We start from the raw sequence: 16842 nt of genomic DNA on the forward strand, positions 1-16842 counted from the left end.
TTTCCCAATTAGTCTTTTGAAATATATGCTTTTATTCCTAATTTCTGAGTAATTGTCCACTTTGGAACTCCTACAAAGTGGGTAGGTATTTAAGAACCATGATGACCTATGACCTTTGACCCAAGGTGATCTTTACTGGGGGGACCCGTGAAAGATTGATTTGAGCAGAGCTGAGTTAGACAAACAAGCCATTCACATAACTCCAAATCTGGAGGCAAATCAGGTAAAAATGTGAGCAACCTTTGTGGCCTGGAATTTCCTGTCCCCATAGTTAGAAATTAGGACAATACTCCTAGCTTCGGCAAGTATTGATGAAGAAGTTTCTATATCTTCTTCAAATAGCCCCGTAGAATGATCCAATAGGGCATCTAGGTCCCGTCAATGGCTGAGCTGCTTTCCTGCCAAATACCTTTGAAAAGGAACCCAAAGGGGTGCCTTTCACATAATTTAGAGCAACAACTCTTAATATTTCCATCACAAGCACTCCTTTAAAAAAAAAATCTTTTCTCCAAAGAGCCCAGTTTTGGGGAGACTCTATTAAACAAACTACACTAACTTGTTTTCCAAATTTTCTGTCATCAAAACACAGGAAATTGCATGAAAGCTTCTGATGGAGTTGAGGTCACTGGAGCTGCCACATGGTGAGGACATGATTACAACCAGAGAAAAACTGGTCAGTGCTTTGTGCCCCGGTGAGGCTGAGTAAAGGCTTTTTTTTTTTTTTTTTTTTTTTTTTAGATGAAGTCTCTCTCTGTCTCCCAGGCTGGAGTGCAGTGGCACAATCTTGGCTCACTGCAACTTCTGCCTCCTAAGTTCAAGCAATTCTCCTGCCTCAGCCTTCTGAGTAGCTGGGACTACAGGTGCGCACCACCACACCCAGCTAATTTTTTGTATTTTAGTAGAGACAGGGTTTCAACATGTTGCCCAGGCTGGTCTCAAACTCCTGAGCTCAGGCAATCTGCCCGTCTCAGCCTCCCAAAGTGCTAGGATTATAGGTGTGAGCCACTGCGCCCAGCCTAAGGCATGATTTTAGCTACCTTGGGGCAAAATGTTTAACTGTCAATGATCATTCCAGAAGCCTTGGCATGGAGGAGCCCAGGCTGGGAACCCCTAACCCTGAAGCTTCATCGCCTCCATTTCTAAGCCCATGTCATGAGAACAAGGTGGCAGAGAAGGAGGGTGTAAGAGCCAGATGGAGGCTTTGTTTGTTTTCCCTAAAGTGTTATTTATTGTTAAACAAAGGAAAAAATTTGACATTAATGAAAATTTTAAAACAGAGAAGCATCAATAGTAATCCTGTGACCAACGTTTTAATTTTCTTCTACAACGTCTCCAAGCTTTATCCACATGTACACCCTATCTGTGGATTCCATACTTGTGAATTCACCTACTTGCTAAAATGTATTTATAACTCCAAAATCAATACTTGTGGCACTTCTTGGTCGTCCACAGACATGCACAAAGTGGCGGAAATTTTGAGTAGTTCCACACTTATGTTCCCAGCAGAGTTTGAACAGGACAAGTACTGCCTCCTTGTTTCAGCTCACATACTGTAAATGAGCATCCCTTTCACAGACTATTTAGTGCCCACGTTTTTTGCATTTTTGTGCTTTCTTTTGGAAATCCGTCTGTTTTAAATGGCTCCTAAGCATAGTGCTGAAGTGTTGTCTAGTGTTTCTGAGTGCAAGGAGGCTGGGATGTGCCTTACAGAGAGAATATGTGTTAGATGAGCTTCATTTCAACATGACTTCAAGGGCTATTGGCCATGAGTTTCATTTTAGTGAATCAACAAGATTCTGTCTTTGGATAGAAGCCTGCATAAAATAAAGTCATGAATTAATCAACTAACAAAACATTATAACCAGAGGCTCTCAGGACTCTGTGTTCCTCCTGGAGGCAATGGTTCAGCATTCACTAATTCAGTGTTCATGGCGATATGGTTTGGCTGTGTCCCCACTGAATCTCATCTTGAATTGTAGGTCCCATAATCCCCATGTGTTGTGGGAGGGACAAGGTGGAGATAATTGAATCATGGGTGCAGTTTATCCCATCCTGTTCTCGTGATAGTGTGTTAGCTCTCATGAGATCTGATGGTTTAATAAGGGGCTTCCTCCTTCACTGGGCACTCATTCTTCTCATTCCTGCTGACATGTGAACAAGAACATGTTTGCTTCCCCTTCTGCCATAATTGTACATTTCTTGAGGCCTCCCCAGCCCTGCAGAACTGTAAGTCAATTAAACCTCTTTTCTTTATAAATTACCTAGTCTAGGGTATGTCTTTATTAGCAGAATGAAAACAGACTAATACAGTAAATTGGTACTCAGAATGGGGCACTGCTGTAAAGATACCCAAAAATGTGGATAACGGGCTGAAGTTGGAACAATTTGGAGGGCTCAGAAGACAGGAAAATGTGGGAAAGTCTGGAATTCTCTAGAGACTTGGAGGGCTCAGAAGACAGGAAGATGCGGGAAAGTTTAGAACTTCCTAGAGACTTGAATGGCTTTGACCAAAATGCTGATAGTGATATGAACAATGACGTCCAGGCTGAGGTGGTCTCAGACGGAGATGAGGAACTTGTTGGGGACTGGAGTAAAGGTCACTTTTGCTATGCAAAGGGACTGGCTGCATTTTGCCCCTGCCCTAGAGATCTGTGGAACTTTGAACTTGAATTTAGACTATGTGGCAGAAGAAATTTCTAAGTGGAAAAGTGTTCAAGAAGCAGAGCATAGAAGTTTGGAAAATTTGCAGCCTGATGATGTGACAGAAAAGAAAAATCCATTTTCTGGGGAGAAATTCAAGCTGGCTGCAGAAATTTGCATAAGTAATGAGAAGCCAAATGTTAATCACTAAGACAATGCGGAAAATGTCTCCAGGGCATGTCAGAGATCTTCACTGCGGCCCCTCCCATCACAAGCCTGGAGGCCTAGGAGGAAAAAATGGTTTTCTGGGCTAGGCCCAGGGCCCCTCTGCTCTATGCAGCCTCGGGACATGATGCCCTAAGTCCCAGCTGCTTCAGCTCCAGCCATGGCTAAAAGGAGCCAACATACAGCACAGGCCATTGACTCAGAGGGTGCAGGCCCCAAGCATTGGTAGCTTACATGTGGTGTAGAGCCTGTGGGTACACAGAAGTCAAGAATGGAGGTTTCAGAACCTCCACCTAGATTTCAGAAGATGCATGGAACTTCCTTTCATGTCTGGGCAGAAGTTTGTTGCAGGGGCGGAGCCCTCACGTAGAACCTCTGCTAGTAGGGCAGTGCAGAAGGAAAATGTGGGGTCATAGCCCCCACAGAGTCCCCACTAGAGCAACTGCCTAGTGGAGCTGTGAGAAGACAGCTACAGTCCTCCAGACCCCAGAATGGTAGATCCACCAACAACTTTCACTATGCTCCTGAAAAAGCCACAGGCACTGAACACCAGCCCATGAAAGCAGCTGGGAGGGGGGATGTACCCTGCAAAGCCACAGGGGCAGAGCTGCCCAAAGCCATGGGAGCTCACCCCTTGCATCAGCATAACCTGGATGTGAGACATCCAGGAGATCATTTTGGAACTTTAAGTTTAATGACTGCACTATTGGATTTCATACTTGCAAGGGGCCTGTAACTCCTTTGTTTGGGCCAATTTCTCCCACTTGAAATGGGTGTATTTATCCAATGCCTGTACTCCCATTGTATCTAGTAAGTAACTAACTTGCTTTTGATTTTACAGGCTCACAGGAAGAAGGGCCCAGATGAGACTTTGGGCTTGGACTTTTGAGTTAATGCTGGAATGAGTTAAGCTTTGGGGGATGGTTGGAAGGGGATAATTGTGTTTTGAATCATGAGGACAAGATATTTGGGAGGGACCAGGGGCAAAATGATAGGGTTTGGCTGTTTCCCCACCCAATCTCACCTTAATTATAGTTCCCATTATCCCCACATGTCCTGGGAGGGACCAGGTGGAGATAATTAAATCATAGGGGCAGTTTCCCCCATCTTGTTCTTGTGATAGTGAGTTAGTTCTCACAAGAGCTGATGTTTTTATAAGGGGCTTCCCCCTTTGCTGGGCACTCATTCTTCTCCTTCCTGCTGCCATGTGAAGAAGGATATGTTTGCTTCTTCTGCCATGATTGTAAGTTTCCTGAGGCATTCCCAGCCCTGCAGAACTGTGAGTCAATTAAACCTCTTTCCTTTATAAGTTACTTAGTCTCAGGTATGTCTTTGTTAGTAATGTAAGAACAGACTAATAAACTTATAAAACACAACTATTGTGAATAACGAAGCTTAATTGTACTTAGAATTTCTTTTCCTGCTTATTTCAGTTAATATATGATAAGCAATTGTCAGTGTTGCCATACATGAATACTCCTTTGAGTGGACAAGCCATCGTCTACTTTACTATTCCCTTGTTGTTGGGCCTCCAGGTTATTTCCAACGTTTCAATTTTATAGATGAGGCTGCAAAAAGAATCTTCATGGATATAGTGTGTGAGCTCCAAAAAGACACCTATTATCTACAAGTCTGCAGCCTCAGAGCATATTTCAGTGCTTGACATATAGTTTATCTCAATAAATGTTTATCAAGTGAGTGAATGACATAAGTTTGGACAATGATGATCAGGGGCAGTCAGTCCAACAGGTAAGACTCTTGGTAGGTGTTCAATAAATGTCTGTCCCTTGATGCCTGAACATCTACTGATTACCACCTGCTATGTCTCTGTAGCTAATACTGTGCCTGCATCTTTACTTTCATTATATTGTTTAATCCCCACTACCTTTGGAGGTAAATTTTATTAGCCTCATTTTACCAGTAAAGAAATTAAGATTTATATAAGTCATCTGTGAACAGTCATGCAGCTGACTAGAGCCCCTGCTGTGACTGTAGCTCAGCTCTTGGTGATTTCAAATACTCTGCTTTTTCTACTGCACCAGGCTGGAGCCATCTGCGGTCCTAAGCCTTGCTGGCACAGCTCCTGTGGTCACCAGATCAGAGGAAGCAGGATCAGCCAGCCTCCTACAAAGGCCATTGGGACACATAATCCCTAAGGCTCTGCTTTCTCCTCCCCTCCCCATAATTCTCCCACCTGAATTCTTCTTTTCTCCTATAATCACACATGCCTGACATGATGGCTGTTTCTTTTCTCTGGTCCTGGGCTCTGCCTCTATGGAGGTAATTGGCAGGCACTCAGCCTTCAATACCTTGTCCCAGGTTAACTGAAACTCACACCTGACTTGACTGTGATGTGGGGATGGATGCAATGATGCAAGGAGGGCAGAGGCTATTGGATTCCAGAAGCTTTTCAAGGTGGGGGATTTGATCTCCTCTTTTGATTTGAATGGATCTGAGTTGGCGGTGGGGATGTGAGCAATGTTGGGCCTTTCTTGACATTTATAAAAAACGAGGTAAAGATGGAAATGAGGTTTATTTCCTCTACATTTCAGAAACACAGGGATCATCTTGACTGGTATCCCCTCAGGGAGGGGATGTCTGATATTAGGCATAAACCCTCAGCTTTGAGATCATTAACAGCAGACCTCAGACATGCTGGTTGCTCCTAAAACCAGGGCCAGCAGCTTCTTGCAAAGTCAGAGGCACACTTGTTGGCTTGTCGATAACCCTTCTCATCTGCTATTTTGCAAAGCACTTAAACTGCCATCATGCTCTCAGTCTTACAATGCCATCAGGGAGGAAGAGAGAAGATGGTGTTTCCTCCTCTGGGAATGTCCTTCTCCTCTTACCTGCCTGAGGCACTCCCACTTCTCTTTTGGAACCCAGGACTAGTGTTTTCTTTCTTGGAAGACTTCTCAGTCAGAATTCCCCAGAAGTAGTCACAGAACCCCCTTTGCCCACACTGCACCTGATAGGTTCGTTGTACCCAATATCATATCCTAAAAACATAGGCTTGTATGTCTGTCTCTCTTGAGGGCAAAAGTTGCATCCCATCTAACTCTGGTCCCAAGTGCCTATATAGTGTCTGTCACATAGAAGGTATTCTGAAAGCATTGAATGACCAAGTGGGAGAAGATAAAGATCAACTTCTTTAAAAGAAGTTGCAATGCCTTCTTGCCCTTTTTATTATATATATATATTAGAGCTAGGGTCTCACTCTATAGCCTAGGCTGGAGTGCAGTGATACAATCATAGCTCACAGTAACCTCAAATTCCTAGGCTCAAGTGATCCTCACACCCCAGCCTCCTGAGTAGCTAGGACTATAGGCACATAACACCATGCCCAGTTAATTCTTTTTTTAACTTTTTGTAGAGATGAGGGTCTTGCTATGTTGCCCAAGCTGGTCTCAAACTCCTGGCCCCAAGCATTGGGATTATAGGCATGAGCCACTGTGCCCAGCCCCTTACCCATTTGTTTAAGTACCCGAAAAATTCAGTGTTATTTTTGAAACATAGAGTCTTTGAAGGGGAAATTAGGTCTAAGTTATCCTTTCATGCAAGAGTCCTCTTGTTAACATCTCAGAAAAAATAATTGTTCAGTATCTCCCTGGACATCCCCATTAATGGTGAGCTGGGGGGATTTTTCATCAATCCTAACTTTCTTTAGGAATCTGCCTTCATCATCACTTACAGCCCCTGAGACTCTGGAAGATGGAACAACAATTATAATAATAACACTCATGGTTTGTCCATAATAATGTTTATCATAGCAGCTAACATTTATTGAGAACTTATGTGCCAGGCACTGTTCTTGGTGGTTTACTTATTTGATCCTCATATTGACCCTCTGAGGTGATGCGATTATTATCCTCATTTTATAGACAAGACATTTGAGGACCAGAGAGGTAAAATAACTCACCTAAGGTCACACAGCTAATAAAGTGCAGAGCTAGGATCAGAACCCAGATGGTGTAGCTCCAGAACCCACCTCCTAACTACCATGTCTGCTACCCTTTGGAAATGAATGAATGGTGTGTCTTAATGCACCAGATCCAATCATAGCCCTTTTCCATACACCAGCTCACTTACCACTGGGGAGAGTCCTGTGACATAGACAAGCGAATACCCCCATTTTACGGAAGACCAACCTGGGAGATAAGCCACACACCACATCCCTCACATGGTACAGGCTCCACGTACCATAACTGGACCAGGATAGCACCAAGGACATTGCCTCCTGAATAAGGATGCTGTGACTCAGAAAATGCTTATTTCTCTCTATGCCGAAATTCAATTTCTACAAATTCATTTTGGATCTATCAGTACACACCTAGAATGCCCAAGAGGTCTCTTGCCTGTTTCCCCACTCTGGGCCTCAGTTTCCTCAACTATAAAACACAAAGATCCTCTCTTACCCTGGCATAGCGTTGAATTTTTAGCTGAGGTCTAGGGAAGAGGAGGAGGGAAGAGGGGGAGCAAGAGGAGGAAGAGGATGGAGGTCATCGCTTCCCAGGGAAGTCATTCAGCAGCAGGATCCTGTATTTTAGAAATGGGCCAAATGAGGAGAACCTAGAAAGAGTAGCAAAAGCAAAACCAAGAGAAAGCTACCAGTCTCCTAGTGATGTCCTCAAGACTCTGTTTTCTGTTTCTAACTTAGAAGGTAAAAAATACGCAGTAGAACATCACCCTTCTTAGATATTCTAATAGTAACCTGGCCTAGCTTCATTTTCAGGCAGTGGAAGGGGCTGGTGCAGACATACATATCTTAAAATCCCTCAAATGGGCTGGGCGCCATGGCTCATGCCTGTAATCCCAGCATTTTGGAAGGCCAAGGCAGGCAGATTGCCTGAGGTGAGGAGTTTGAAACCAGCCTGACCAACACGGTGAAACCCTGTTTCTACTAAAAATACAAAAATTAGCCAGGCAACTTGGCATCTGCCTGTAATCCCAGCTACTAGGGAGACTGAGGCAGGAGAATCGCTTGAACCCAGGAGGCAGAGGTTGTAGTGAGCCAAGATCGCACCATTGCACTCCAGCCTGGGCAACAAGAGCGAAACTCCATGTCAAACAAAACAGAACAAAACAAAAAAACCTCTCAAATGAGCGATTCTAACACTCTCCTCCCACCCTCACCTCACCCCACCCCGTGCTCCCGCTCTCCAAGGCTCCTTCGCCAGCTGCCCTAAGATTAATTGTCCAAAAGAACACCAGGTGGGGACCCAGTGGGCGTGTCCCATTGACAAGCCATTTTGCAAGAGTTGAGGCTTGAAAGTCCACCTGGAGAGCAGGTGGGGCCAGCTGCTCTCGGGACAAACTGCTGCACCTGCTGGGCGGGCTCCCCAATGCCACAGCCCTGGACAGCAGTGAAGAATCAGCTCTTTGTGAGTTGACTTGTGGTTTGGGCTTCTTCCACCACAGCTCAAGTCAGCACCATGGGCCATGCAGTCTACACTGCTGGGGCACCCCGTGTGCACAGGTCACATGGCATGAGGCCCCTCAGCTTAGGGTAAACTAAAGGCAAAATGAGAGGCTGCCCCCTACTTGGTGGCCATTGGGGGAACCTGTGCATTCTCTCCCAAAAGGGAAAAACGAGGAGGTGAGACACTGGGGCCCTCTGCCACTCGCCACTCATGCTAAGGAAGGAGCCAGGCTTACCTGACTGTGAGGCAGGCTGAGTGGCTCGGCCCTCCGGGGGCCTGCCTGGCCAGCTAGGGTGGTCTATCTACCCACGCACCTGTAGGATGAGCATTCAAAGGTCAGGGCCTGGCCCACCTGCTGCACATAGAACGGGAGCTTCATCCCTCATGCTTCCAACAAATGGGCTAGACAGGGTGAGGCAGAAACCAAGGGAAAACAGTACAGCTCGGTGACCCCCGGCACTTCCTCGGGCAGGTTGTCTCAAAGTATAAACTTGGAAGGTGGGGGATGAGGAAGCCAGGCTCCAGCAACGCCACCGTCATCAGCAGCAAAGCTGAGACCGAACCTCCGTCTGCTGGCTTCTGTGTCTGCTGTTCAGCTGGCCTCAACTCAGAGGGAATCATAGGGTATAAGCAGAACCATGGCTTCTGTGATAACGTCAGGGAGAAAAGCCTGGCCCAAATGTGCCTGCCCATCCCAAACTCAGCATGCTCTGCAGGGGGAGCCTGGGCTTAGGACACACACCCTCTTCCTATACCATCGAAGGAAGGGATCTGGTACAAAGGACAGATCACCCACCCTGACAGGAAAGGGTCCTAGTGCAGTCCGACCACTTCTCCTCTCAGGGCCTTGTTTATCTGTAAAACAAGGATGAGACAACAGCAAAGACATGGCATCAACCCAGGTGCCCATCAATGGTAAATTGGATAAAGAAAATGTGATACACATACACCATGGAATAGTATGCATCTGTAAAAAGGAATGAAATCATGTCCTTTGCAGCAATATGGATACAGCTGGAGGCCATTATCCTAAGAGAATTAATACAGGAACAGAAAACCAAGTACCCCATATTCTCGCTTATAAGTGGGAGCTAAACATTGAGTACACATGGACATAAAAATAGGAACAATAGACACTGGAGGATACAAGGGGTGAGAGGGAGGGAGGAGGGCAAGGGTTGGAAAAAAACTACTAGAGGCCGGGCGCGGTGACTCACGCCTGTGATCCCAGCACTTTGGGAGGCCAAGACGGGAGGATCACGAGGTCAGGAGATCGAGACCATCCTGGCTAAAGCGGTGAAACCCCATCTCTACTAAAAATACAAAAAATTAGCCGGGCACGGTGGCGGGCCCCTGTAGTCCCAGCTACTCGGGAGGCTGAGGCAGGAGAATGGCGTGAACCCGGGAGGCGGAGCTTGCAGTGAGCCGAGATCGTGCCACTGCACTCCAGCCTGGGTGACAGAGCAAGACTCCATCTCAAAAAAACAAAAAAACTACCAGAGTGACGGATTCATTTGTACTCCAAACTTCAGCCTCACACAATATACCTTTGCAACAAATCTGCACATGTACCACCTGATTCTAAAATAAAAATTGAAAGTGGAAAAAGAAAAGTGGGGAGGAGGCGAGAATACCTGGTTAAATGAAACAATTTGCAAACCCTAATGTGAAGAATATTGACCACCATCAGAGGGAATCAGGTCTGGGAGTTCTGGGCCTGGCCTGGCCTTCCTCGGACCCTCTGTCCTGGGAACCCTGCAAGGCCTGCAAGTGTATATCATCGTGCTTTCTAGATCTGGGGCCCCAGGCATTGCTGGACCCATGGTGGGTGCTCACTCTGAGCTGGTGAGGGGAGAACTCAGTTCCATTTATGAAACTGGCAGGTCTCAGTGTGGCCTCTCTCCTCTCCCACCTGCCAGCTGCTATGCAGGCAAGGCTTGTTAAGACTTTCAGAACTCTGCAAGGGCAAAAGTACAGACACTATGTTGCATACGTGAGGCTGGAGACCTTCATTTCCCATTTAGAAAAGCTGACGTTGAGCACTCCCATTGGGAGGAACGAGGAGCCAGCTAGAGCTTTCTCCCAACTAAAACTGCTGCCAACCAGAGAAGAGAGTTCCCTGAGGACCAAGAGAGAGTGCACGGGGCTCAGGTGAGCTCCTGGGCATTGCTGTTTAGCCAGGCCGGGAAATAGAAAGAGGGGGGTGTAGGGGCTCCAGCCCTCAGAATCTGCAATTGTCTCTTGCCCCACTCCCTCACAGATGTGGCAGGCAGAGATAAATGAACAGCAATCAACAATGAAACTTCCACTTTCTAATGAACTTGGTGAAGTGCACCTTCTATTTTTAACTGGCCCAATTTCTCAGTCACATCACATGACTCCTATTGTCTTGTCTGAGAATTATGAACAAGAAAGAGAGTGAGAAATTGGGCCATATTTTCTAGTGCAGTAAGGTGATGAACTCTCTAGTCGCATGTATATTTCCTCTTTCATTTGCAATTTGCTAAGTAACCTTAGAGAAAAAATGCGCCTTTTTACAACTTTGGTGCTCTATTTAAAGAAACTAAGAGCCATAAAATGACCTTATTGAGGTCACATATAAAGTTCTGAGCTAAATAAGAAATTGCTTTGGAAAATATGTCAATGTTCTAGGTTCATTTAACTTTGGGAGTTGCAGAAACTACTTTGCTGTGGAGGTTGGGTGGGTTTATCCTAATTGTTTCCAGTTCATGTAAAATTTCATCTTATGTTGGGTAGCACTCTAGGATACTAGGAAGGTTTTTGGTTTTTTTTTTTTTTTGAGACAGAGTCTTACTCTGTCACCAGGGCTGGTGTGCAATGGCGCAATCTCGGCTCACTGCCACCTCCACCTCCCGGGTTCAAGTGATTCTCCTGCCTTAGCCTCCCAAGTAGCTGGGATTACAGGTATGCGCCACCATGCCCAGCTAATTTTTGTATTTTTAGTAGAGACGGGGTTTCACCATGTTGGCCAGGCTGGTCTCGAACTCTTGACCTCAGGTGATCCACCTGCGTCTACCTCCCTACGTGTTGGGATTACAGGCGTGAGCCACCATGCCCAGTGATAGTGGGAAGGTTCTTGAGGTAAGCTGGGAATGAAACATTGCTCTGTTTTTTTCTACCCATGTTACCTGGCTTGGGCAATTTTCTCAACCTATATATGCTTCGCATTTCCCCTCCTATCTTTCCCTCAGTCTCTATGTGTGACATTTTTCAGGGCAATTGTCAATTTCTTAAAGACAGTATATAACTCATAGCTCACCTTCCCTGAGATAAGGGGAGGAGATTGTTGTCTCTTACCTGTTATATATGAAAGCCAAGGCAGTTCCTAAAAATTCATCAATTTGGACAAATCAGCTTCACTGCCCTCGACTCTGAATTATCCAAGTTCAATATATCCTAGACATGTGAAATCTGAATAACCTTGTTAGGAAGTTTGGTATGTGTTAGGAAACTATCACTTTGGCACATTAAATAGTCCCTCATTCTGGATCTACTATGTTTAAACCCACACTTCTCAAACTGTGTGATGAGGTACCCTGAGGCCCACAGCAAACTCACAAGAGCACTAAAGAGCTGGGTTTTTTTCCATTTTGTTTTGTTTTGTTGAGACAGTTTCGCCCTTGTTGCCCAGGCTGGAGTGCAGTGGTGCGATCTCAGCCCACTGCAACCCCTACCTCCTGGGTTCAAGCGATTCTCCTGCCTCAGCCTCCCAAGTAGCTGGGATACAGGCATGGACCACCATGCCCAGCTAATTTTGTATTTTTAGTAGAGATGGGGTTCACCATGTTGGCCAGGCTGGTCTTGAACTCCCGACCTCAGGTGATCCACTCATCTCAGACTCCCAAAGTGCTGGGATTACAGGCATGAGCCACCATGCCCAACCTGAAGAGTATTTTAAATGTAGAAGCCATACCCAACACCCACAGGGCAACACACAGCTCTGAGCTCCAGGCTGCTCACCGTTTCAGCATTAGATTGTGCTGCATCCCTTTCAAGGACATCATATCCTTGCAAAGCTGAGTTTGAGGTGGTTGCAGGGATAACAGGCACGTGCAGTGTGAAAACCAATGTGGAACGGGCGGTGAAGGTGGTAGTGGCCCATCAGATTCCAAGATCTGAGAAGGTGCATAGTGCCCAACTGGCTCACACATCCTATGAGTTGTAGTTATTTGTGAAAGAAATAAAGATAGTACTTTTTCTTTCCATTTATCAGTATTATTTCAAATACCTACTAATTCATTAGGAGATACTTTATATATATATAATATATAAAATATATATACATATTATATATATAATATATAAAATATATATACATATTATATATATAATATATATTATATATATTATATATATATATATAAAACCACTTAAACAGAACAGTTACGTATTTTTTTGGCCTAGGAGCACCATGATCCAAAAAGTCTGGGAAACCTGTGGCTTAAGCCTACAACCCTAGGAGGTAGTCTTTCAGCCTCTTACATATTAGAACACGAGCTTAAGGATTTTGAATATTGTTTTAGGTTGTATTTTCCCAAAAAGACCTCAGCGATACTTCTGGTTCCATGTGTGTTTCTAGAACCTTGCCACTCCTCTCATCAAAAGATTGAGTTTAGGGCTATTTATATTCTTTATTGCCTTTGTAATCTGGATTCTGCCTCTGCCATTTCACTGGCATCAAGGATGCTCAGTCAACCATGACTGCTCGCTCTATATGCCCATCACCTTTCCCAAGCCTTACTCTCTTTGAGATGTCTATGGCACCTGGCACCGTAGCCACCCTCTCTGAATCTCTTCCCCTCTGCTCTGGGCCTGCATGCTCTTGCTTCTGTCTTCCCAAACCTGGCTGTTCTTTGCCTATTGCTTTGAGTGGCTTCTCTGCTTAGCTCCTAAACATAGTGATTTCTGACAGCTCAGTCCAAATACATCCCACTCATCTCTCTCCCCAAAACTGAGCTTCCATCCCTGACTTGCCTCGAGCTGATAATGGGTGATTCTCCCAAAAACTCACACTTGAAATCCCCAGGCACCTTTTGCTCCTCTTTCTCCTTTGCCCCAATCACAATCCAGTCACTAACCCTAATGAATCTTCCTTGAAAGTGTCTCTTGAATTCATCCATTCCTCTTTAATTTTTTCTGTTCCCCTAAAGCAGTCCCCTATTATCTTCAGACTTGACTATGACAAGCCAACATTGAAGGTATTCATATATTTGTTAAATAATTATGCTAACCCCTAGGTAGTCTCCTGGACTTCAGTTTCTCTCCCTCTAATTACTGCTGCCACCAAAGTGATCTTTCCAAAATACCACTTTAATCATGTCATACGACTACTTAGAATAGTTTGATGGTTAATATTGAGTGTCAACTTGATTGGATTGAAGGATGCAAAGTATTGTTCCTGGGTGTGTCTGTGAGGGTGTTACCAAAGGAGATTAACATTTCAGTCAGTGGACTGGGAGAGGCAGTCCCACCCTCGATCTGGGTGGGCACCATCTAATCAGCTGCCAGCGCAGCTAGAATAAACAGGCAGGAGAAGATGGAAAGAGCAGACTTGCTGAGTCTTCCGGCCTTCATCTTTCTCCTCTGCTGGATGCTTCCTGCCCTTGAACATCAGACTCCAAGTTCTTCAGCTTTTGGACTCTTGGACTTTACACCAGTGGTTTTCCAGGGGCTCTCAGGCCTTCGCCACAGACTGAAGGTTGCACTGTCGGCTTCCCTACTTTTGAGGTTTTGGGACTCAGACTGGCTTCCTTGTTCCTCAGCTTCCAGATGGCCTATTGTGGGACTTCACCTTGTGATCGTGTGAGTCAACACTATTTAATAAACTCCTCTTCATATATACTTCAATCCTATTAGTTCTGTGCCTCTAGAGAACCCTAATACAAATAGTAATATTCAAAAAAAAATAGTAATATACAAAAAGCAACAAGAAAATGACACATATTGATGATTCTTTCATTTGGGAATTTAGCATAAGGGTGTCATACGCTCTACATTACAATGTTTGGAGTTTTTGCCTTACTCATGCATTACTTTTATAATCAGAAAAATTGTTTAAAGGTATTATCATAAAAACAAAACAAAAAAAAGATTGAGTTTAATTTCCCTCCCCTTGGAACATGAGGCAGGTTTAGTGACTTGCTTCTAATGAATGCTATCTAATACCAATGTGCAGAAGTGACACTGTGTGACTTTCAAGAATAGACTGAAAAAGTGTTCCAACTTTATGTTCTGTCTTGGGACGCTCACCCTTGGAACCCAGCCACCATGCTGTGAGGAAGCCCAAGCAACCCACATGGAGAGTCCACACACTGAAGTCCATGTGGAGAGGAACCGAGACCCCCAGCCAACAGCCAGCATTCACCACCAGGCATGTGACGCAGCAAGCCTTCAGTGATCTCAGTCCCCAAACTTTGAGTCTCATAGCTAAGGCCTCAGACATCAGGGAGCAAAAATAAGCCATCCCCCATGTGCCCTGAAAAAGAGGTGGGGGCAGAGGGGACAGTGGAAGGAGCATGGACATAGAAAGATCTGGGTTCAAATCCTGTGTCTGCCTCATATTAGTTTTGGTACCTTACATAAGTCACTTACTTCTAAACCTTGGTTTCCTCATCTCTTATGAACTGAGATGTTGCAGAGCTCAGAGCAAGGTCCCCAGCATAAAGTCTGAGACATAGTAGGTGCATAATAAAGTATAAGTGAGCTCATCTGACAGCCCATCCAATCTTCAGACAGTTTTAATTGTTAGAAACGCTTTCTTCTGTGTGGATGAAGTGAATTCTGCCTGCCTGGAATGCCCACCACAGACTCAGTCTTTCCCTGGCAAGGAGGGACGGGGGAGGACCACCTCTCCTCCCTCAGCAGCCTTCAGACACCACTCCTTCCTGCCTCCACCCTCTGCCTGGTCCCTTTCCTACTCCCCACCAGGAGGCTTCTGAAGATGCAGAGGGCCCGTGTGTCGCTGGTGAGCCTGGACACATTGAAAGCCTTGTTTGCATGATAACTCCTCTTTGAGTCAGTTCAGCTGCTTCCGTCAATACAGCCCTCAGATAAGATGCTGTAACTCAGAATGTCTGGCTCAAAAGCAAACTGCTACAACTGAATCATACATGCTGCATTAAAGTCCACCCCCTTCTCTCCCATGCCTGGCCTCGCCACTGCACAAACAGAAGCCGAAGGGAAAGGTCCAATTATTCCATGGAGATTTAGCTACTGTATTGACAAAACTCAGCATTAATTCCCAGAAAGCATTCAAGCCCCGAGGTGGGGGTGGGGGCGGAGGGAGGCAGGGAGAGAGGAAGAGCTGGCTATATAACTGGGTGAGAGTCATAGCCGCTTTTCAGCTGAGTCTGACCTAGTTTAATGAAATCAGGTCATCTGTGAGCTCTTCATTACCCTCAGACTAAACAGGACCCAACAGAGCAGCCAATGTCCCTGGCCTTTCAGAATTCTGCTCATTCGCATTATGACATTTTGATGTTGGGTCTTAATGCATGTTGACTTAGTGGCCTGGCCCCTCCAAAGGTAGTAAACAGCCTGGGTAAAGGCTGGGAAGTAAACAAGAGGGCTGATTTAAAAACCACACACACAAAGGCAGTGTAAATACCCCAGGTCCCTAGCCTGCATCCTCAGGGAAACCAGCAGACAAAAGGCGTGGAGTGTCCGCGACCATTATGGCTGACGGATGGATGGAACTCACCTATTATCCTCCTGCCTTCTCACATGGAACTCGCAGCTTCAGCAGATCTTCAGGGCAGGGGGCGGGATTGGAAGGAAATGAAATTGTCAATTTAGGGACAGTATGGAAGATTCAAGGGCAAATTGCTCCCCAGCAACAATTGCAGAGGACAGGGACAGTTAACCCCCTTGAGACTGTCCTATGGGCTGGTGATGGCTTTATTTGATCTGCTGCCCAGTCTGCATTGTCCTGAAACCAAAGCCTGTGGTCAGGGAGGCTGAAAATGATCCTTCTTCTCCCGGTGGATGCTCATTAATTGAACGAATTTTACGGAAGTAGATGATATCTGTGGGTTCCCTGCTCCTATCAGACAGCCAGACTATCAGGCTCAGAAAGGGCAGAGTACCATATCAGTGCTAAACACCATGTAGGTGCTTCAGTGCATAGGTGTCTCAAGGACTCTATTTGGCGTGTGCTGGTGGTAGAAGCAGTATTTTTAACTCAAGATAAATTTACCAATGGGCCCAGGCTGGTGAGGGCTGAGAATCACAGGAGGCAGGAGGGAATTCTTATGTACACTGACTGCTCTTTGCAGTCCTTAGACAGGTGTGGGGTCTAGAGTCTCACAATCTGATGAATTTGGTCTGGGTTTAACTAATGATGTGTTGGCTTCTGCCTCTCAAGCAATGGCACAAGGTCGAAAAATTCCCTCACCTTCCCTTCTCAAAAAAACCTCCTTGCCAGTTACCTAATTTAAGTACCCAGTCCCTGTTCAGAGATATGTGAGGACTGCACAACTGTGGACTGGGAGGAATAAAACATTAATTGTGGGTGACCACAGGCAAGAGGTGTCCCTTC

At 45.5% G+C, this 16842-nt stretch overlaps 1 long non-coding RNA gene across 1 annotated transcript in view; it reads right to left on the bottom strand.

Annotated features, from left to right (window-relative positions):
- The window catches only part of LOC107971532 (uncharacterized), a 35351-nt gene extending 19095 nt beyond the window's left edge, over positions 1 to 16256 (bottom strand). The window contains exon 1 of the long non-coding RNA XR_001714469.1: positions 16006 to 16256. This is a non-coding gene — a long non-coding RNA (uncharacterized LOC107971532). The remainder of the gene's footprint in view (positions 1 to 16005) is intronic.
- Positions 16257 to 16842: the final 586 nt, after the last annotated feature.

Source organism: Pan troglodytes, chromosome 12 (assembly GCF_028858775.2).
Source record: "Pan troglodytes isolate AG18354 chromosome 12, NHGRI_mPanTro3-v2.0_pri, whole genome shotgun sequence".
NCBI classification, from domain to species: domain Eukaryota; kingdom Metazoa; phylum Chordata; class Mammalia; order Primates; family Hominidae; genus Pan; species Pan troglodytes.